Source organism: Saccopteryx bilineata, chromosome 5 (assembly GCF_036850765.1).
Source record: "Saccopteryx bilineata isolate mSacBil1 chromosome 5, mSacBil1_pri_phased_curated, whole genome shotgun sequence".
Classification (NCBI taxonomy): Eukaryota; Metazoa; Chordata; class Mammalia; order Chiroptera; family Emballonuridae; genus Saccopteryx; species Saccopteryx bilineata.
Window position 1 is genome coordinate 241,111,106 of NC_089494.1, and position 23,542 is coordinate 241,134,647.

At 36.8% G+C, this 23,542-nt stretch overlaps 1 pseudogene; it reads left to right on the top strand.

Moving 5' to 3' along the window:
* The first annotated feature begins 2,414 nt into the window (after positions 1-2,414).
* The window catches only part of LOC136306664 (beta-arrestin-2-like), a 155,288-nt pseudogene continuing 134,160 nt past the window's right edge, over positions 2,415-23,542 (top strand).

The following is a 23,542-nucleotide window of genomic DNA, read 5'->3' on the forward strand; positions in this document are numbered from 1 at the left end:
AAGAAAATTTTTGTTGCATCCACAAAAACACTTGTTCTTACCTAGTACAAGTGTGCTGATCTCAAATCTGACATTAGTTTTTCTCTGTAAGCTACAGTTTTTTTGCAATACAAGATTTAAGTTTTCATCTTATTGTAAAATTTTTAACATTTTGTTTAACATAATGAAGTAGAATGTCTTCTTGGGCATCTTTTTTTGTGAAAATATAATGCAGTGAATATACTAATACACTAAAAGATATGATTATTACATCAGAATTTGTCTACAATTTCAAAATAGAACATATTAAAACATTTATTTTAATTATAAAATTTGCGCAAAACATATTTAAATTCTATTCAGGCAAAAATTTGTGTTTGTAGCTTTCATGTTTGTGTACTTGTTGAGGACAATCTTGTTTGATGCTCCAGCAGTAGTCTGCTTATCACAAACAGCTCCAAGATTCTTAGGAATCTTATCAAGGTGACTTTTCAGGAAGTGAAGTTTAATGCTCATGTTACATCTAATGTCATGGAAAGCCAACAGCATCCTTTGAACCAGAAGTTCATAGTTTTCTGCTTTTTTGTTGCCAAGGAAGTTCTTTGTAACTGCCACAAAAGACTGCCATGCTGCTTTCTCCTCCTTATTCATCTTCCTGGCAAATTCTTCATCATGTATGAGGGTTTGAATTTGAGGTCCATCCAATACACCTGCTTTTATCTTCTCAAAAGACAAGGCACGAAAACCAGAAATAATATGTTGAAAGCATTCACTTTCTCTTTTTAAAGCCTGAACAAACTGCTTCATTAAGCCAAATTTGATGTGAAGTGGAGAAAATGATCCTGTCTTGATTAACTACAGGTTCATTTACAATATTTTGCACCCCTACTTTTAGAACTTCATGTTTCAGCCACTCCTTCTGTGTCCAATGTTTCTCCCGAGCTCAGCTGTCCCACAAACAAAGAAAGCAAGGATACTTTGTGAAACCTGTCCATTGCCCTAGCAAGAAATTTACCATTTTACGATCCACACAAATGATCCAGTTATGCTCCTCATACTTCAGAAAGTCAAGGACAATTTTTATGTCATTATAATCTTCTCACGGATTAGTTGAATAACCAATTGGAACCACTGACAATAGGCAATATATGCACATGTCGCAAATGATGAAATATTGTGCCTTTGACTTTGAAGTGTATAACAGCCACATATATAGCAGAAGGTGTCAGGACTATTCTTACATTTACACCTACTCCAACAAGTCATGATTCTATCTTAAAACAAAATAAGAGGGTGCTTTTATTAGATAATATTTTTTTACATTTAAAAACAACTACAATTATGTAAAAGTGATGTTTGTAAAACATTAATTGCCTTGTGGTTATGTTCAATCCAAGAGTCGTTGTCCTTTAACTCCAATTTAAAAACCAATGCATGCCATTAACTATAACAAAAAAATTAAAATTGCATAAAAACTAGAGCATGCACCAAAAAATGGGTTTCAGATTTGAAATTAGCAATGTAGAAATATATAGAAACAGTTCTAAAACCTCATGCAACAGAAAATAAAAAATAAAATTGTTCCCTAGTGTAATAGTTCATTGAGCTGCATTTCATACTTGTTTTTTCACCACTGACTGGATTTATCATCTTAATATTAAAGTGATATCCATTGGCACCATCCCAAAAAATGATTGGATATTGCAGGGCATTGTAGCATTGACGAGTTTCTGCAAGTTTTGTCAATTGATTGTTTCTCTGATGAAGAACAGTAAATATCTCTAGGTTGGAATTGATCTCCAACTATAACAATGTCAACTTCATCTATAGTTGGAGCATTGAATCTTCGCACATGTTCTCCAGCAGCCATTTCGTCAGCATGAATAACAATCTTGTGTGTATCAGATGGCATCATGTCAATTGCTGTTTTGAACAAATGCATTAAATTGTTTTTTGGTGAAGAAGCTCTTGCAGTTGGGAAACAAAGGAACTTTTTATGCCGGTAGAAATTTCACAGCATGCACTCAACTCATCATTGCCATCACCAATAAAATACATTCATGGGAATTTATGTTGACCAGCTGGGACCAGAAGCAGGGAGCTGGCTTTATGATAAATTTGTCCTTTCACTTTGAAAGTTAGCATGAATTGAGCTGTTATGATTTCTGCACCGAATGACATCATTTGGAAGCAAGAGTTCTAGTTCCTGATATTAGATAGGAAATGCTTTGATTCGATGGTATATCTGGCAAGCAAAGTTCTTAATGGCTCTAGCAGTTCTCCAAGTTGAGGCAGTTTAATTTTTCCAGTGGTGCAACACATTCCTTTTGTTTCTCCATTAAATTTCAGAGCCTTGCAATAAGGACACACTTCAGTCATAGTGCCAATGAGAACATGCTGGCTCAAACTCTAATCATCAGCTGAGTTGTACCGGAATGCAAGGCGATTGTAATCGCATGATTGCTGAGCACCGAGTCATGTTTGACACTAATTTGTTGTTTCTCGTTGACATCTTTCAGCCACTCTCATCCTGTTGTCCTCATTCTGTTCATAACAAAGCAGATCTGAAGCTGCAGAATGTGATTGCAGTGCTTGCAACCATGCATCTTCAAGTCTGGCTGCACGTAAATGGATCATAAATCGGAAATGAAATCATAAAATATTTAGTATAGCATGTGTTGATTTTACGTCCAACAGATGGTGCTGTTTTTTTTTTAAAAAGCATGTTTTACCTGTCAAAGGTCTGACATCTATATCTATATAATAGTAGTATATAAAAAAGAGTGCATATTTGAATGCAACGTTGTTTCAAAATTTCAAAGCAATCAGTAAAGAACTTTCAGAGATTTAAGTTTTTTTTTCTTTTTTCTCTTTTATTCTAACTGAAGCTGGAAATGGGGAGAGACAGTCAGACAGACTCCCGCATGCGGGTGACCGGGATCCACCCGGCACGCCCACCAGGGGGCGACACTCTGCCCACCAGGGGGCGATGCTCTGCCCCTCCGGGGCGTCGCCTCGTTGCGACCAGAGCCACTCAAGCGCCCGGGGCAGAGGCCAAGGAGCCATCCCCAGCGCCGGGCCATCCCTGCTCCAATGGAGCCTCAGCTGTGGGAGGGGAAGAGAGAGACAGAGAGGAAGGAGAGGGGGAGGGGTGGAGAAGCAGATGGGCGCTTCTCCTGTGTGCCCTGGCCGGGAATCAAACCCGGGACTTCTGCACTCCAGGCCGACGCTCAGAGATTTAAGATTTTGAAAAACATATACATTTTTATTTATATAGATACTATAAGAAAACAAATGAATGCTTTATACCTCACCTTAAGATCAAGCTTAGTTTGTCAAGTAGTATTTAAACATTTTGTTCAGTATATTAAGCACTAATTTAATTTTATAATAAAAACAAACAGGAACCATCTAACCTTATCTCCACCACAAATTTTACTTTACTACTTTAAAGTAAAAGGGAAATGTATTGTGTTTGAAAGCTGTTTCTTACTGAATATATAGTCATTATGTTTTATTTCAATGAAATTATTGAAATAAATTTTGTTTTAAAAACACTTTTAATTATGTTTGACTGCATAGCATTGACATTGGATTTTCTTCTTGCATATAATAAATAGCTTAAAATTAATTAAATTTAATGACAAGTACTTTTATTGGAAGTAAATCAGAAAACCTGATGGCAGGAACAATTTTACCAGAAAAGTTGTTTTTTTCTGTTTGCTGGCTGATGACTGTATCATTAGCATAACTAACTAGATTAAAATTGGCACTGTTTTATATGCTCATTTTTCTTCATGCTTTTGATTTGAGAAAGTCTCTGAATAAATTTCTGATGAATGACCTTAACTTAATGAATCAATATTTAACATTAAAGTTTTTGTTGTATGATCTGTTTATTATTTTTAATAGTCAGATCCATTTTCTACCCATTCTCCCTCTCCTCTAAGGAGAAGGATAATAAGCTTTCTCTCTTTGAATTTATTTTGTCAAGTACTTACTGATATATGAATAGACAAAGTAAGTTTATGCTCAGACTATCAAAATAATTTTTGATAATTTATGCTCAGCCTATCCTCAAGTCGATGTAGCTATTGGGTAATATCTAAAATAGGCATGTGACTATTGCTCTTTACATACAGACTATTTGTATTTAAGATAACCATATGTCAAGTGCATATATTGTGACACAAATAATCAAGAACTGAATTCAAATAATTACTTAAAAAGTTAAAATTACAATGATGCTTCCAGTTTTGAAATTTCTATTGATTATTATAATATTTTCCTGCTTATTGTAGCACAACCAAATACATATGCTATTGTCATTATCCTCTATGTAGCATCCTTTAACCCAGACAACTATTTCCTAAGAATTTTGTGGAGCTAAAATTCAATTTAATTCACCAAAGTGCATATTTTCTACCAGATAATTTAAAAAAAGACACTGGGTTACATTTGTCTATTATCATATATAGTAGAAAAGAAGAAAAAAAAGGATTAAGTAAAAGTAAAAATAGGATTTCTACAGATTTTATTTTTAGAATATTTAAAGATGTGAAAATCCCAAACCTTCCACTCAATTTTTCTGTGTCTAAAACTTCTAAATAAAACAAAAACAAAAAAAAGATGAATTTAAAAATTTACTTATCTGATTTATAATATAGCTAATTATTTAATATTTAAGCCAGAATTGTATTTGGAAAACACCAAAACATATTTAAAAAGCCATAAATGTATGTAAATTACATTGGTAAACTGTTACAAATTCCTAAAGATGAAGAATACAGGCTTATAAAATTTCATATGTTTATTGAGCACATGGCCTTTTTAAGATATGATTATATCTGAAATTATGTATGTTTAATCTTATTAAAATAACCTGAAAACTACACTTTCAACTTCTACAAAGCATTGATTTAATTTACAAAATTATATCATGTTTAGGATCATTTTTTAGATTCTGTATATTTTTTTGTCCATACTATGAACCCTCATGAGGTTTTTATTGAAAACAAATTAAAAGGGTACACTTTGGCACTTCATTCAATACTGCTGTATCTTTATATATCACTGTTGATAATTATCATTTTCTTTGATTAAATAAATCAGAACATAAGTAAGTCTTTTATCTCCACAATCTTAGTAAAAAAACAAACAATATTTGGAAGTTTTGGTGTTTAAAATGTATGTCTTTTTTGCAGAAGAGAAATGTTAAATTCTAATGAATTCTGGTTATAAACATATAATTTGAGTTGAAATCTATAAGTTAGTTATTGCATATTTGAAAAAAAAAAAGGATTATAGGTTTTCTTCTAAATCTATGTTAGCCATGCTTGAAAAGTGCTTTTCATACAGTATTTTAGTTTTGCTCTACTTAAATAAGTAACATCCCTGTGCATTGCCAACACATAAGTCATGTTCACTATACATCCTGAATTTCAAACTATCTTGTCCTTAAATGTGCATGCAGACCTCTTGTCCTCCTCAGATTGTAGCAATACTATTTCTAAAAATTAGTAAATTCACTTTTTGCTGTACTAATAGGTAGATGAAAAATGTAAGGAACTGTGGAGCAGGAACAGAAACTATTTAATTTAAAATAAATTTGATAGTTGATATTTCAAAAATAGCATTGGAGTCTTCATAAAAAATTGGAAATGTGGTCAGCTCCATAACACTGTTTTGTGTTAATGTTATTTTTACTTTGAATGAAAAATGGGCATTAAGATATTCACTTTAGTACTTAGGGCAGTGGCTCTCAAAGTGTATGCCAGGGTGCACTGGTGCACCCTAGAAGATTTCCAGGTGTGCCCAATGGGATTCCAGAGAAATATGTGCCTGTTGGGGACCAAAATATTGATAGGGTTTTTGGAGTTTAGATTTTTGGGGGACAGAGGTGTGGGGAATTGGCTGTAAGCTGATAGTCTGCCTAACCCACCTCACTAGCCTGATTAGGTTGTAAAAGGCTATTAAGCTGTGGAGCTGAGTTGTTTACAATACCCCCCATGTTCCCCGGAAAGACTGGAGGCAAGTTTCTTTTATCCTTTGTTTGGTGTAAAGTTAAGATGATATGTATGGTGGGGGTTTTGGATTGATAATTAAACATAAGGAATTGTCTCTTGAAGCCTTTTGGATTTCTATAAAAGAAGAATATGTGGCAATATCTAAAAAGCTTTGAACATTTTACTATAATTTTCAACATCCTATATATATGAATTCAAATTTTCTACCAACACAATTAAGAGTAAAAAGGGAAAAATTCTTTAATGTATTGATGAGGAAATGAGAGTTTGCCTTTCAAATATATGCCCAAACATTAAAGAAATCACTAGGACACATCAGGATCATGTTTCTCGTAAATACAAGAATAAAAAAACTTAACACATTTGCACCAGGACCTGCCGAATTTACTAAATCTTACTAAGAATGTATCTATATTTATAAAAAGATAACTTCTTTGTCATTTTTTAAAATTTTTACCTCCTCTTTTTTATGAATTCTAAAAAGCATAACAAAAAATGAAACATAAAAACGTTTTTTAATGCCAGAATAAATTTAAGTTTGTCGCATTTATTTTGTTTAATTACCATAAAAACATGCTTGGACTTTATATTATTTTCTTTAATATTTGACTTAATTATTATAACATATTTCTCAGAAATTTGTATATAGTGCACCTACAACTACTTGTAGGATTTTAAACGTGCTCCGACTTCAAAAAGTTTGAGAACCACTGATTTAATGTCTTTTTCAGATTATTTCAATCTGGTATTGTTTAAAGAATGTTTTCTGTATTATGAGTAGAAAACAAAAAGCAAAAAATAAATAAATAATAAAACCTCACTTCTGACCTGTGTTTAAAAGTCTCTTTTAGTAATTCTACAGAATATAATTGTTTATATGATCAATTAATCTATGACAAAGCAAGCAGGAATATGTAATGGGTTAAATGCAGTCTCTCCAATAAATACTGTTGAGAAAAATTAGAAAAAAATAAAACTAGACCACCTTCTTATAGGATATACAAAAATAAACTAAAAATTGATTAAAGACTTAAATGTAAGATCTGAAAGCACAAAACTTCTAGAAGAAAACACAAGCAGTAAACTCTATGACATCACTCTTAATGATAGTTTTTGCATATGTTTCCTCAGGCAGGAAAACAAAAGAAAAAATAAACAAATGGGGAGACTACATAAAGCTAAAAAGTTTTTGGATAGCAATGGAAACTATCAACAAAGTGGAAAGACAACCTACTAAATGGGAGAAGATACTTGCCAATGATACATCTAACAAGAGGTTAATAATATATATGAAACTGGTGCTTTAACACAGGGGTCCCCAAACTTTTTACACGGGGCCAGTTCACCGTCCCTCAGACCGTTGGAGGGCCGGACTATAAAAAAAAAACAACTATGAACAAATCCCTATGCACACTGCACATATCTTATTTTAAAGTAAAAAATCAAAATGGGAACACATACAATATTTAAAATAAAGAACAAGTAAATTTATATCAACAAACTGACCTGTATTTCAATGGGAACTATGCTCCTCTCACTGATCACCAATGAAAGAGGTGCCCCTTCTGAAAGTGCGGCAGGGGCCGGATAAATGGCCTGGGGGGGTGCATGGGCCCGTGGGCCGTAGTTTGGGGACCCCAGCTTTAATCTAACATCAAAAACAAACAATCCAATGAAAAAGTGGAGAAATGATCTGAACTGACACTACAGATGACTTACAGATGGTCATTAGAGTTAGGAAAGATGGTCAACATCAGTAAGCATCTGGGAAATGCTAATCAATACCACAATGAGATATCACCTCACATTTTTGGAATGACTATCAACAAATCGATAAACAACAAATTTTTCAAGAATGTGGAGAAAAGGGAACTCTTGTGCTCTGTTGAGCTAGTATATGGGTACAGCCACTATGAAAAACAGTGTGAAGATTCCTCAAAAAATTACAAATAGAACTACCATATGACCCAGCAGTTCCACTCTGAGTATTTAGTCAGAGAAATTCAAAACACTAATTCAAAAGATATATTTATGCCTATATTCATTTAAGCTTTATCAGCAATAGCCTATATATGTGAGCAACTTACATGTCCATCAATAGATGACTAGATAAAGAAAGATGGTATATATATGCAATGAAATATTACCCATGAAAAAGAGTGAAAATCTTACCATTGGCCACACATGGATGGACCTAGAGGGTATTATGCCAAATGAACTAAGTCAGTCAGAGAAAGACAATACCACATGATTCCACATATACATGGAAATAAAAAAAAAACTAAAGAATAAAACAAATACAAACTTATAGATAACAAGAACAAATTGATGGAAGTCATGAAAGTGGTAGTAAAAAAAGTGAATGAGATTAAGAAGTACAAATTGCCAGTTATAAAATTAATCAGAAGGATATAAAGTACAATATAAGAAAATAGTCAATAAAATTGAAATATCTATATATGGTGTCAGATGGGTACTAGACTTATTGGGGTGAGCACTTCATAAGTATATAAATGTTTAATCACTATGTTGTATACCTGAAACTAATATAACATTGTATGTCAACTGTAATGTAAAAAATTTTTAAATATGTCAAAATATGAATAAATAAATAAATAATAAATGGTCAATAACATGATGTGGTCTAGTGTGGGCTTCAGGCATTACCCAGCTTTCTAGTCTCAATGAGACTACATAAATAAAATCAAACTGTCAGTTTTTAACACTTACCAATGTAAGAATTATACATGCAAAGTAAAAAAGACAGCAATTTTGTGAGAAGATAAAAGGACTAAAACACAAATACAAAACTGTTGTTCATAATGAACTTATAAGTGTACGTAGGCATTCTGCAGGGGAGATTTTAGCAATGGGAGTGATGAAAATAAATGAATGAATGAATGAGGTAAATTAAGACATGGGTTTGATAGATGCACTGAACTAATGCACAAACACATTAAGAATTCATCTTGAGAGTTCATAGTTGCTGTCAGTCTCTTAGACCTTTCCACATGTTGTAAAATATATTTCTTTGTAATTTGTTTTAAAGTTGCTATGAGTATTTACCATTGTTAATTCATTTACTGATTCTAAAACTATAACTGAGTTACCCGTTTTTTGCCAGGCACAGTTGTAGACATTGGCTGTGGAGTGAAAAACAGGCTTAAACACTTTTTTATGGAGACTACATTCCAGTGGGAGAGACAAAACATAAACTAGTAAACACATAAATGCCATAGCATAATATATGGTAAATGCTATGAGGAAAATATGGCAAATGCATAGGAGCAAAATTGTGAACATTTTTTTTTCTTTTTTTTTTTTTTCTTTTTTCTGAAGCTGGAAACAGGGAGAGACAGTCAGACAGACTCCCGCATGCGCCGGACCAGGATCCACCTGGCATGCCCACCAGGGGCGACGCTCTGCCCACCAGGGGGCGATGCTCTGCCCATCCTGGGCGTCGCCATGTTGCGACCAGAGCCACTCTAGCGCCTGAGGCAGAGGCCACAGAGCCATCCCCAGCGCCTGGGCCATCTTTGCTCCAATGGAGCCTTGGCTGTGGGAGGGGAAGAGAGAGACAGAGAGGAAAGCGCGGCGGAGGGGTGGAGAATCAAATGGGTGCTTCCCCCGTGTGCCCTGGCCGGGAATCGAACCCGGGTCCTCCGCACGCTAGGCAACATTTTTTTTTTTTTACTGAGTCTTCCATCCTCCTTCACAATATATGACCTTTGCCCTACTCCATTGATGGGCAATCTTTTGAGCTTGGTGTATCAAAATTCGCCAAAAAAAATGAGCATAACTTGGGTGGTGTGTCACTTCAAGAAAAAAAACATAATTTCACAATATTTATAGTTTAGATAACAAAAATGTATGATTGTAATATATAACTGTATTTACTAAACCAAAAACTAATTTTTTAACTTACCTGCTTAGTGACTTCTTTGTTCATCTGTCAGTCGGTTTCTTTTGTTGTTCTTGATATTATTTAACTTCTGTGGGGTGCCATGAACTAAGATAAGTGAGGGGGAGGAGGAATTCTTTAACTAACCTGCCTATTAGTGACTCTTTTGTTGCTGAATTTCATTGGCTAAATCTTCAATTGAAGGTTGGTATTTTATACACTTCAAGCCCAAGCAAGTGCTACTAACATAATCTGTCAATCTGTTTCTTTTGTTGGCTTTGATATTATTTAATGCTAAGAATAAGGTCTCACAAAAATACACAGGGGGAAATATTGTGACTAAAGCCATTGCTATATTTTTCAGGGTGCTAAAAGTGTCTGGTAATCTGTTCCAGGCACTCCAAATTTCCTGTTTATAGTGACACTACTCTTGATTCTCCAAGGGGCACCTTTCCACATTCTCAAGCTTTGACCTCAAATCAACAAACACCTGAGCCCAGATGCTGTCTTGAAATTCTACAAGTTGCATCTTATGTAAATTAAGATGGTTGCTGCTATTTCTAATGGCGGGAAAGGCACCCATAGCACAGGCACTCACCTCTCCCAGCCTCCCCCTCACTTGTGATGATCAATTAGAAATCCACGACACCCCAGAACAGTATATGGGATGGTGGTTGCTGTGGTTATGTGGTTGCTGGTAATGGTAATCACAGGGCCTCCAGAGATGCGTCCCCCTTGGCATTCCACTGCTCCCTGCTACGACGGCCAGAAGTGAAGTCAAGGTTCCCCTAACGGCCTAACCAGAAGTCTCAGAACTAGATGCTCTGTGTTAAAGTTCTGTTATTTTGGCTTACAGACCTCTGGCACAGGGTGTCTACACTACAGCAAATGTTTTATCCTTCACTACTGCACTTGGTTATGTAGGAGCCGAGGATGAAATGTCCTTCTTGGCATGTGGCCCCATAATTCTCTGGTATGTGGTCACATGCAGTCACGTGTCATCAAAAATGGCTACGCATGTCATAGGTTTGCCATCATGGCCCTACTCATTGTAAGAAATGTTTCTCTTTGAGTTAAAAATGTGCTGTAATATAGAAAGATTACAAAATAAAATAGAAACTATTCAATTTCCAATATACTAAATAGTATTTTCAGGGAACTCACCCCCATATTCACCATTGAGTAAAAAAGATTTGAAACAGCTTTATGACCTGATTTTACTCACAAACTTCCACTAATGTACCAGGAGCTGAGGCCCAAAAATGATCTCCTAAAACCCTTCTACTGTCTAGAGAAAATTATCTTCTCCTTGTGATACTAGAACCCTACTTTATGTATTTTATGAATAGAAATAATAACAGATACATGGCTAATGAAAACAAAATAAAAGGCAACTACCACAAAAGGAAACCTCTAGAGAGCTTGAGAGTAATGGAGGTGAAAGTAAGGGAGAGATAGAGGAAGAATTGTAAATTCATTCAGGCCTCTTTTTCTCCTCTTTTGGCTTTAGTTCAGGAAAATGCAGTGGTCTTCACAAGTGAATACAATTGAATGTAAAGGAGGCCTCTGGTGTGTCCACCCTACCATTTGGAATTTCAAAAAGACAGCTGCCCTCTGGCTTCCAAGGTATCTGCCTATAGTGTAATAGAGCTCAACCTATAGATACACTGGGGTCAGGTAAAGTTGAGGTGAAGGTCACTCCTGAGGTGGTGAACATAGAGTTCAAAGCTAGTGAGTGTACCATGGGTCTCATTGCCATAGGGTGAGGTAAGTAGACCACTGTGGGAGGTAGGGGAAAGCAAAGGTGGGGACTTAACAGCCAAAGGAGGCAGGATAAATCTGAACCATTACCAAATTGAGAGACAGTTTCAGACCTCCTCCACAGATGCCAATCTAGCAAACAGTCTCCGGATGAACAAAGGTCATGGGGAAGTAGAGAAAAGTCAGCATGAACATGTTCTTACCATCTTCTGTAGGTTTGTGTGAGGCACAGCCTTATCCACACATCATATAGGGCAGCCATCTCAGTAATGGGAGCTAAGGGAGGTGGAGGCCATTTGGAGAAATGAACCCCATTGTCCTAGAGACACTCAGTGCCAAGAGAAGGAAAACTTGAGTGTAATGGTTCAAAGATTATTTTAATTCTTGAAATGAATACAGCTTTCATTTAGGAAAAGTATAAGTGTCTTAAGGCCAATAATAATGTAGATTACTACATAGTAATTTTAAAGATATCTTTTATAACATATACTTAAATTTAGCAGTTTTCTTCAACATTCCTTTCGAGGTTTTTTTTTCCCCTGTAAGGCTCAAGGATCAATACAAAATAAGAGTTTAAATCTGGAGTGACATTAGAGAAATTGCACCGTGAGTGGTGCTCCTGATACCTCTCCCTGAAATTTCAACAAATTCTACAACTAGAGACAGAAAAACAATCTCAAGAGCATCTGAAATACACATACACCGAACAAAGATACAATTGGGTGAAAAGGTGGCTGAATATTTAATCCACTCTGAAGGAAATAAGACAGAGAATGGAGTATTCCGCTTCCCTGACTGATCTAAGGAAGGGCTACTTTCACTTGAAACTGAGAGGAAAGGAAGGCTAGAGAAGAGAGAAGAAGCTGGCTAGGGCAGAGACATTCAAGCCAAGGAGAGAGTGTGCCCATGGCTCAGCTAGATATCGCCAATGCAGAGCTAATGCCAGCAGCAAACCCCGGCAGAGGTGACTGAGATAGCTGTCTGTGCAGATTGATACCAGAGCAATTTTGGGCTTTGTTTACTTCCGGTCTCTGGGTTGGTGAGTGTGGGCAGTGTGCGAGTGATTCCACTTGGTGCTTCAGGTGTGGGCGACCGCATTCGCGGAAGGAGGGGCTGGGGTTGGAGACTGTCAGCAATGGCATTCTGCGTGGGCTGTAGCCAGAGTTTCTGTATAATCCCTGCTTCCTGAGACCAATAGTGTGTGAAAAGTGCACAAGAGCCGGCTTCCCTACGTCCAGACCTGTCCGGGTGTGGCACCTCCACTAACCATACAGGCTAACAAAGCACATTTTCATGGAAGAGAACAGAGAAAGGGTTGGGGGGAAGGGTGCACAGGAAGCTTGCGACAGCCTCTGGAGAGCAGACCTGCAGAATGCAGAAAGGAGCCTAACCCGCAGTCTGCTCACTGCCCGGCCAGCTTATGCTGGTGGCTCTGGTTGACTAAGCCTTCTTTTCCAGCGCTGCAATTTAAGTGGACCTGGAGGAGGGACTTGATAGTTTTTAGGGCCTCTTGCTCTGCAGGCAGTGGCTGGCACAACTTCCTGCCAGCTGATACAGGTTAAAAAGTACAGTCCTGCCCTGGCCGGTTGGCTCAGTGGTAGAGCATCGGCCTGGCATGCAGGAGTCCTGGGTTTGATTCCTGGCCAGGGCACACAGGAGAAGCACCCATCTGCTTCTCCACCCCTTTCCTTCTCCTTCTTCTCTGTCTCTCTCTTCTCCTCCTGCAGCCAAAGCTCCACTGAAGCAAAGTTTGCCTGGGCGCTGAGGATGGCTCTGTGGCCTCTGCCTCAGGCACTAGAGTGGCTCCGGTTATGGCAGAGTGATGCCCCAAGATGGGCAGAGCATCGCTCCCTGGTGGGTGTGCTGGGTGGATCCCGGTCGGGTGCATGCAGGAGTCTGTCTGACTGCCTCCCCATTTCCAGCTTCGAAAAAATACAAAAAAAAAAAAAAAGTACAGTTCCACAGAGCAGACCTCAGAGAACACTGCAGAAGTTAGATGGGTTGGGCTGTAGGCTTCCCAAAAAGGGAGAAGCCTGTGGAGAGCAGACCCATGGAGCCCTAAGGCAAAATTAACTAGACATGCCCAGGGAACCTTAGAAAGGAGCCTGACCAGAAGTCAGCTCACTACCCTGCCTGCTTAAGCTGGTGGCTCTGGTTGACCAGGTTATCATACACAGAGCTGTGCTTTGAACGTACCCAGAGGAAGGACTTGGCAGCTTTTAAGAACTCTTGCTCTGCAGGCAGTGACTGGGGAACCTTCCTGCCAGCTGATACAGGTTATAAAGTGCAAAAAGCCTGGGAAGAGTAAACCCATGGAGAGCTGAGGCATACTAGACATGCCTGGAGGCTCATAGAAAGTTACCTGAAAAGCAATTGGCTCCCAGCCCTCCCTGATTATTCTGGCGGCTCTGGTTGGCAAAGCCTTACCCAGCACCCTGCTTTGAGCGGGGATAAAGGGAGGATTTGGCAGCTCTTATAGCCTCTTGCTCTCCAGGCAGTGGCTGGGGCAACTTACAGCTGGATCCCCAAACTGCTGGTTCAGGAAGGAGAGATTTGGGGAAAATATATTCTCCCATTTTTGTACCCTGCAAATGCTAAGAAGCACCACCTGCCAACGGAACTGAGACCTAGTTTATGCCATCACCATAGCGACACATCAACTGCAAATCTCTGCCTAAGAGTGCCACAGGGGCAGAACCTGGGGTATAGCACCACCAGCCCAACAGAGAGAGAAAGAAGAAAAAGGAAGAAGATAACCTCTCAAAACCAGGAAAAATCCAGTCTTTATAACTTTTTCCATTTTTTCCTTTCATTTTTTATGTTTTTTTTTTCCATCTTGGTCATTTTATCCCCTTTCCCATTTTACTTTTTTCTTTTCATTTTAAACATTATTAGCCATAGGTGTTACATTTTCTATTCTTTTTTTTTTCTATGAGGGTTACATTTCAAAAATCTTAACTCTCTCTTTTTTTCCCTCTTTTTTCTCTCTTTCTCTTTTGGTTTCTTTTGTCTCTCACTTTTTCTCTCATTTAATCCTCATTCACAAACAAATTATTTTATTGTGGATTCAAATTTTTTCTTTGTGGCATTTTGTGTGCTTTTTACTTTGCTTTTTTTATCTCATTAGCATTTCCCCAACTCTGTTTCTCCACTCTATATAATAGAATTTTCATTTTTTACTGTATTATTTTCTTTTTCCTCTTTTTCTTTTTTTCTTCTTTTCTCTTTTACTATTTCTCTCATTCGACCGTTATTTCCAAACAAATTATTTTATTCTTGATCCAAATTTTTTCCTTGTGGCATTTTGAGGATTCTTACCAAGTGTTTTGCCTCTTTGTCACTTCCCTCCAACTCAGGCCCTCCATTCTATGTAGATTTTGTTCCACTTAGCACAATAGAATTTTCAGTTTTTCACTGTATTTTCTCAAAAAAAAATTTATTATCAACTCTTATTAGTGCTGTTAATAATACCACTCTCAAATGCCATTAAGGAAAAAAAATCAAATATTATTGATAGAAAAACAGAGATGTAGCTCAGATAGATGAGGAAAATCAATAGAAAAATTTTCAATAGCTTGAAAACCTTGGAGTTAAATGACAGAGAGTTTAAAATTGAAGTCCTAAAAATGCTCAGGGATATACAAAAAAGCAAAGAAAGGCAACATAGGGAGCTCAAAAAACAATTCAAGGACCAGAAAGAATACATCACCAAGGAAATTGAAACTATGAAAACAAAGCAAACAGAAATGAAAAACTCAATTCATGAACTGAAAAACAAGGGAACAAACTTAGCTAATAGAACAGGCAAGATAGAAGAGAGAATTAGTGACATAGAAGACAGGCAACTAGAAGCACTACAGAGAGAAGAGGAGAGAGACTCATGAATTAAAAAAAAAATAAGAAAGCCCTACAGAAATTGTCTGACTCCGTTAGAAAGAGCAACATAAGAATAATGGGTATATCAGAAGGAGAAGAGAGAGAAAATGGAATGGAGATCATATTCAAACAAATAATAGACAAGAACTTCCCAAGCCTGTGGAAAGAACTAAAGCCTCAAATTCAAAAATCAAACAGAACACCGAGTTATCTTAACCCTAACAAACCTACTCCAAGGTACATCATAATAAAATTGGCACAAACCAATGACAAAGAAAAAATTTTCAAGGCAGCCAGGGAAAAGAAGAATACAACATATAAAGGAAGGCCAATTAGATTATTAACAGATTTCTCAGCAGAAACATTACACGCTTGAAGAGAATGGACCCCAATATTTAAAGTTCTGAAAGAGAGGAACTTCCAACCAAGAATACTATAACCATCAAAGTTATCCTTCAAATACAAAGGAGAAATAAAAACATACACATATACAGAAAAGATGATGGCATTTATCACCAGAAAATCCCCAGTTTAGGAAACACTAAAGGGGGTTTTCTGACCAGATACAAAGAACAAAACAAAACAAAACTACAAAAGCTCCATCAAGATCATAATAACAAGTTTAATCTGTGACAACAAAAACAAAAAAGGGGAGAGGACATGGCCCTGGCCGGTTGGCTCAGTGGTAGAGTGTCGGCCTGGCGTGCAGAAGTCCCAGGTTCGATTCCATGCCAGGGCACACAGGAGAGGTGCCCATCTGCTTCTCCACCCCTCCCCCTCTCCTTCCTCTCTGTCTCTCTCTTCCCCTCCCACAGCAAGGCTCCATTGGAGCAAGGATGGCCTGGGCGCTGGGGATGGCTCCTTGGCCTCTGCCCCAGGCACTAGAGTGGCTCTGGTCGCAGCAGAGCAATGCCCTGGAGGGGCAGAGCATCACCCCCTGGTGGGCAGAGCGTCGCCCCCTGGTGGGCGTGCTGGGTGGATCCCGGTGGGGTGCATGCGGGAGTCTATCTGACTGTCTCTCCCCGTTTCCAGCTTCAGAAAAATACAAAAAAATAAATAATAAATAAATAAATAAATAAATAAAAATAAAAATAAATGATTTATTTAAAAAAAGGGGAGAGGACAAAGATTAACAGTAGCAAAGGAGAACAGAGTGCAGAAGCAGTCATAAGATAATGTACTACAATGAACATGATATGTATTCTTTCCATTACTTAATGGTAACCACCCCTGGAAAAAACACCACAGAAGCACATGGCTTGAGAAAAGAAGTAACAGAGTAAAGAAGTATGGAATAAAACCAAACAAAAATAAATAATAGAAAAATAAAAAAGAAGAACCAAACAAGATACAAAATTATCAGAAAGCAATATATAAAATGGCAATAGAAAACTCTCAAGTGTCAACAATTACACTAAATGTAAATGGATTGAACTCACCAATAAAATGACACAGAGTAGCTAAATGGATTAAAAAAGAAAATCCAACTCTATGTTGCCTACAAGAAGCACATCTAAGCTACAAGTATAAAAACTAATTCAAAGTGAAAGGTTGGAAAACAATACTCCAAGCAAATAACATCCAAAAACAAAACAAAACAAACAAATAGGTGTAGCAATACTCATATATAACAATGCTGACTACAAGACAGCAAAAATGTCTCTGATTGAATCAAGAATACATAACACTTCTTAATATATAAGCACCAAATCAAGGAGCACCAAGATATATATATATATATATATATATATATATATATATATATATATATATATAAAAGACAGCTACTGACTGACCTAAAAACAAAACCTGACAAATCTACCATCATACTGGAGACCTCAATACACTGCTGATGGCACTAGATCATTCATCCGAACAGAAAATCAATAAAGAAATATCGGCCTTAAACAAAACATTAGAACTATTGGATATGATAGACATCTACAGGGCATTTCATCTCAAAGTGCCAGAGTATACATTTTTCTTTAGTGTACATGGAACATTGTCAAGATTTGACCATATATTGGGCCACAAAAATAACATCAACAATTTCAAAAAGACTGAAATTATTCCAAGCATATTCTCTGATCATAAGGCCTTAAAACTAGAATTCAACTTCAAAAAAGAGGTAAACAAATGCACAATAATGTAAAAACTAAATAAATAACATACTTTTAAAAATGCATGGGCCAGAGAAGAAATAAAAGCAGAGATCAAAAGTTACATACAGCCCTGGCCGGTTGGCTCAGCAGTAGAGCGTCGGCCTAGCGTGCGGAGGACCCGGGTTCGATTCCCGGCCAGGGCACACAGGAGAAGCGCCCATTTGCTTCTCCACCCCTCTGCCACGCCTTCCTCTCTGTCTCTCTCTTCCCCTCCCACAGCCAAGGCTCCATTGGAGCAAAGATGGCCCGGGCGCTGGGGATGGCTCTGTGGCCTCTGCCCCAGGCGCTAGAGTGGCTCTGGTCGCAACATGGCGACGCCCAGGATGGGCAGAGCATCGCCCCCTGGTGGGCAGAGCCTCGCCCCTGGTGGGCGTGCCGGGTGAATCCCGGTCGGGCGCATGCGGGAGTCTGTCTGACTGTCTCTCCCTGTTTCCAGCTTCAGAAAAATGAAAAAAAAAAAAAAAGTTACATACAGACAAACTAAAATAACAGTGCGATATATCAGAATCTCTGGGATGCAGCAAAAGTAATAAGAGGAAAGTTCATATTTCTACAGACTATATGAACAAAAAAGAGAGAACCCAAGTAAACCACTTAACTTCACATCCTAAGGAACTAGAAAAAGAAGAACAAAAGCACTCAAAACCAGCAGAAGAATGGAAATAATAAAAATCAGAGCAGAAATAAATAAAATAGAGAACAGAAAAACTATAGAAAAAATTAATAGAACAAGGAGCTGGCTCTTTGAAAAGATCAACAAAATTGACATACCTTTGGCAAGACTCACTAAGGAAAAAAAGAGAAAGGACTAACACAAACAAAATCCAAAATGAAAGAGGAGAAATCACCACAGATATTATAGATATACAAAGAATTATTGTAGAATACTATGAAAAACTATATGCCACCAAATTCAACAATCTAGAAGAAATGGATAAATTCCTAGAACAATACAACCTTCCTAGACTGAGTCATGAAGAAGCAGAAAGCCTGAACAGACCCATAAGCAGGGAGGAAATAGAAACAACTATCAAAAACCTCCCCAAAAATAAAAGCCCAGGGCCAGACGGCTATACTAGTGAATTCTATCAAACATTCAAAGAAGTCTTGGTTCCTATCCTACACAAAGTGTTCCAAAAAATTGAAGAAGAAGCAATACTTCCAAACACATTTTATGAGGCCAACATAACCCTCATACCAAAACCTGGCAAGGACAACACACACAAAAACTACAGACCAACATCCCTAATGAATACAGGTGCTAAAATACTAAACAAAATATTAGCAAATCAAATACAACACATTAAAAATAATTTATCATGATCAAATGGGATTCATCCCAGAATGACAAGGATAGTTCAACATACAGGAAACGGTTGACATAATACACCATATTAACAAAACAGAGAACAAAAACCATGATTCTATCAATAGAAGCAGAAAAGGCATTCGATAAAGTACGTTATTTTATGTTTAAAACACTCAACAAAATAGGTATAGAAGGAAAATATCTCAACATAATAAAGGCCATTTATGATAAACTATCAGCTAACATCATATTAAATGGCATAAAACTGAAGACTTTTTCCTTATTTTCAGAAACAAGACAAGGTTGTCCACTCTTTCCACTTTTATTCAACGTAGTGCTGGAAGTTCTAGACAGAGCAATCAGACAAGAAAAAGAAATAAAAGACATTCATATGGGAAAGAAGAAGTAATGGTTTCACTTTTTGCAGATGATATGCTCTTATACATTGAAAACCCCAAAGACTCCACAAAAAAGACGACTAGAAACAATAGATCAATACAGTACGGTTGCAAGATACAAAATTAATATACAAAAGTCCATTGCCTTCCTATATGCCCACAATGAAACATCAGAAAACAAACTCAAAAATATAATCCCCTTCATGGTTGCAACAACAACAACAAAAAAATACCTAGGAGTAAACTTAACAAAGAATGTAAAGGACCTATATAATGTAAACTACAAAGCTTTGTTAAGGGAAATAAAAAAAGATACAATGAAATAGAAAAATATTCCTTGTTTTTGGATAGGAAGAATAAGTATAATCATAATGACTATATTATCCAAAGTGATATACAAATTTAATACAATTCCCATCAAAATTCTAGTGTCATTTTTTTAAAAAAATGGAACAAAAAATCATCAGATTTATATGGAACTATAAAAAACCTCGATTAGCCAAAGCAATCCTACAGAAAAAGAACGAAGCTGGGGGTATTACAATACCTGACTTAAAACTATATTATAGAGCCATGATAATCAAAACAACAGGGTATTGGCAGAAAAATAGACGTTCAGACCAATGGAACAGAATAGAAAGCCCAGAAATAAAACCACATATATATGGTCAAATAATTTTTGATAAAGGGGCCAACAACACACAATGGAGAAAAGAAAGCCTCTTCGACAAATTGTGCTGGGAAAACTGGAAAGCCACATGCAAAAGAATGAAACTCGACTACAGCTTGCCCCCTTATGCTAAAATTAATTCAAAATGGATCAAAGACCTGAAATATAAGACCTGAAACAATAAATTACATAGAAGAAAACATAGGTACTAAATTTATGGACCTTGGTTATAAAGAACACTTTTTGAATTTGACTCCAAAGGCAAGGGAAGTGAAGGCAAAAATAAATGAATTAGACTACATCAGACTAAGAAGCTTTTGCATAGCAAGGGAAACTGACAATAAAACAAACAGCCAACTAAATGAAAGATGATATTTTTAACAAGACTAAGAGACATGAACAAGAGTGTGGTGGTTATGGGGGAGGGAGGAGAGGGAGGGAGAGGGGAAGGGGGAGGGGAGGGGCACAAAGAAAACTAGATAGAAGGTGATGGAGGACAAGCTGACTTTGGGTGATGGGTATGCAACATAATTGAATAACAAGATAACCTGGACATGTTTTCTTTGAACATATGTACCCTGATTTATTGATGTCACCCCATTAAAATTAATAAAAACTTATAAAAAATTTTACAAAAAAATAAAAAAGAAAGATATTTTTAAACAACAGCACAGATAAGAGCCTAATATCCAAAATATACAAAGAACTCATAAAACTAAACAACAAACAAACAATTCAATTAAAAATATGGGAAGAGGACATGAACAGACACTTCTCCCAAGAAGAAATACAAATGGCCAACATATATATGAAAAGATGCTCATCTTCACAAGCTTTTAGAAAAATGCAAATCAAAACTACAATGAGATACCACTTCACACCTCTTAGAATGTCTATTATCAGCAAGACAGGTAATAACAAGTGTTGGAGAAGCTGTGGAAAAAAAGAAACCCTCATCCACTGTTGGTGGGAATGTAAAGTAGTACAACCATTATGGAAGAAGTATGATGGTTCTTCAAAAACTTAAAAATAGAACTACCATATGACCCAGCAATCTCTCGAATGGGTATATACCCCCAAAACTCAAACACACTGGTATGTAAAGACACATGCAGCCCCATGTTCATTGCAGCATTGTCCACAGTGGCCAAGACATGGAAACAACCAAAAAGCCCATCAATAGATGATTGGATAAAGAAGAGGTGGTACATACACACTATGGAATACTATTCAACCATAAGAAATGATGACATCGGTTCATTTACAACATGGATGGACCTTGATAACATTATACTGAGTGAAATAAGTAAATCAGAAAAAACTAAGAACTCTTTGATTTCATACATAGGTGGGACATAAAAATGAGACTCAGGGACATGGAGAAGAGTGTGGTTGTTACGAGGGGGGGAAGGAGGGAGGAGAGTGAGGGGGTGATGGGAGGGGAGGGGCACAAAGAAAACCAGATAGAAGGTGACAAAAGACAATTTGACTTTGGGTGATGGGTATGCAACATAATCGAAGTCAGAATAACCTAGAGATGTTTTCTCTGAACCTGATTGATCATTGTCACCCCATTAAAATTAATGATAAAAAAAATGGCTTAGTCTGTTTTTTAGGATCTCATTTATTTTTACACTTGTTAATTGACCTCATTTATTCATAGTTACATATTCAAAAATATTTATTAATATTTTTTACACAGCAGCATGCTATACTCTGAATATACAACAATAATGAATAAATCATGAAATGTTTGTATTTTTTATTTATGTTAGCTTTTGCAAATAATTGTACAATTAAAATATAATAAGAACACTAGTTAAGATTTATTAAATGCTAACACACCTTCCTATGCATTCAGATAAGTACTTTTATATTTTTAAATTATTATTAAAACTGATGAAGAAGCCAAGCCAGCCTGCAAGAAGTTACATGGAAAAATATGAGTCCATAAATCATCACAGGACAATTCTGTAGGTTGTACATCTAAAACAGAAATCTTTGGGTTAAAATCAAATTGATAGTAGGAATATGTATAGAAAGGAATGTAAGTAATATGGAACTAAGTGCTATTGAGTGAATTGTATCTCTCACTGATTTATACGTTAAAGCTCTAACACCCAATGTGCTGGTATATGGAGATGAGATATTCGGAGGAAACTCGATTTAGATGAGGTCTTGAAGTGGAACCCTTAGGATAACATTAATGCTTTTATTAGAAGAGACCAGAGAGCTTACATTTGACTCCTTCTCTCTCTCTCTCTCTCTCTCTGCCATGAGAAGACAGCAAGAAAGCTTTTTCAGGATTCAATCATGCTAGTACCCTGATCTCAGATTTCTACCCTCCAGACTGTGAGAAAAATGCATTTCCGGTTTTTAAGCTGCCCAATTTTTGGAACTTTGTGAGAGCATTGCAAACTAAGACACTGAACTGTTTCTCTATTGTTTCTTGGGGGTATCTAGGGTGAGGTGTGACAATAGCTCAGAAAATATGTCTCTGATGCACCAGCAAACATTGGATTCAACACTCAGGAGTTCCAGTTATCAAACATATTCATTCTCAGTCATTGTATAAAAACAACAGAGCTATAGGGCCAGAGATGCCCTGTTAACACAGCCATGTGCATCTCAGTAATAACTGGCATGGACAGATACTTAATGACTGGAACAGCCTTCTTCAATATAAATCTAAGATGACAGACCTCAGCTTGATAATGATTGTTACTTTACTTTTTACTACTCCACCAGAGTGAGAGTGAGTACAGGATCATATTTTAATTGACATGGAGATGAAAGAAATGTGACCTTTTTGGTACGCTTACATTTATGAACTGAGATTTATATCCTTCTAAATTATATTACATTGGATAAAATATATTTTTATTAAGTAAATGTTATTAAGCCTGACCAAGCAGTGGTGCAGTAGATAGAGCATGAGCTTGAGATGCTGAGGACCCAGGTTTGAAACCCCGAGGTTGTTGGCTTGAATGTGGGCTCATCCAACTTGAGTGCGAGCTCACCAGATTGATGGAGGTCACCAGCTTGAGTGTGGAATCATAGACATGACCCCATGGTTGCTAGCTTGAAGCCAAGGTCACTAGCTTGAGTCCAAGGTCGCTGGCTTGAGTCCAAGGTCACTGGCTTGAGCAAGGGGTCACTTGCTCTGCTGGAGACACTCTGTAAAGGCACATATGAGAAATAAAGTGCTGCAACTAGACTTGATGATTCTCATCTCTCTCCCTTTCTGTTTGTCTGTTTGTCTCTCTCTGTCTCTCACTCACTAAAAAAATTTTAAAAATATAATATTATCCTTGGGTTTATTTTTTATAAGTCCATTAAATATGGTATAAATATAGATAGATAAACAGTCATAATATGGATAATATTAAATCACACATAAAATAAAATATTAACCTTTTATATTTGTGTACATATTTGGTGTTTTAGTATATTTCTGAAA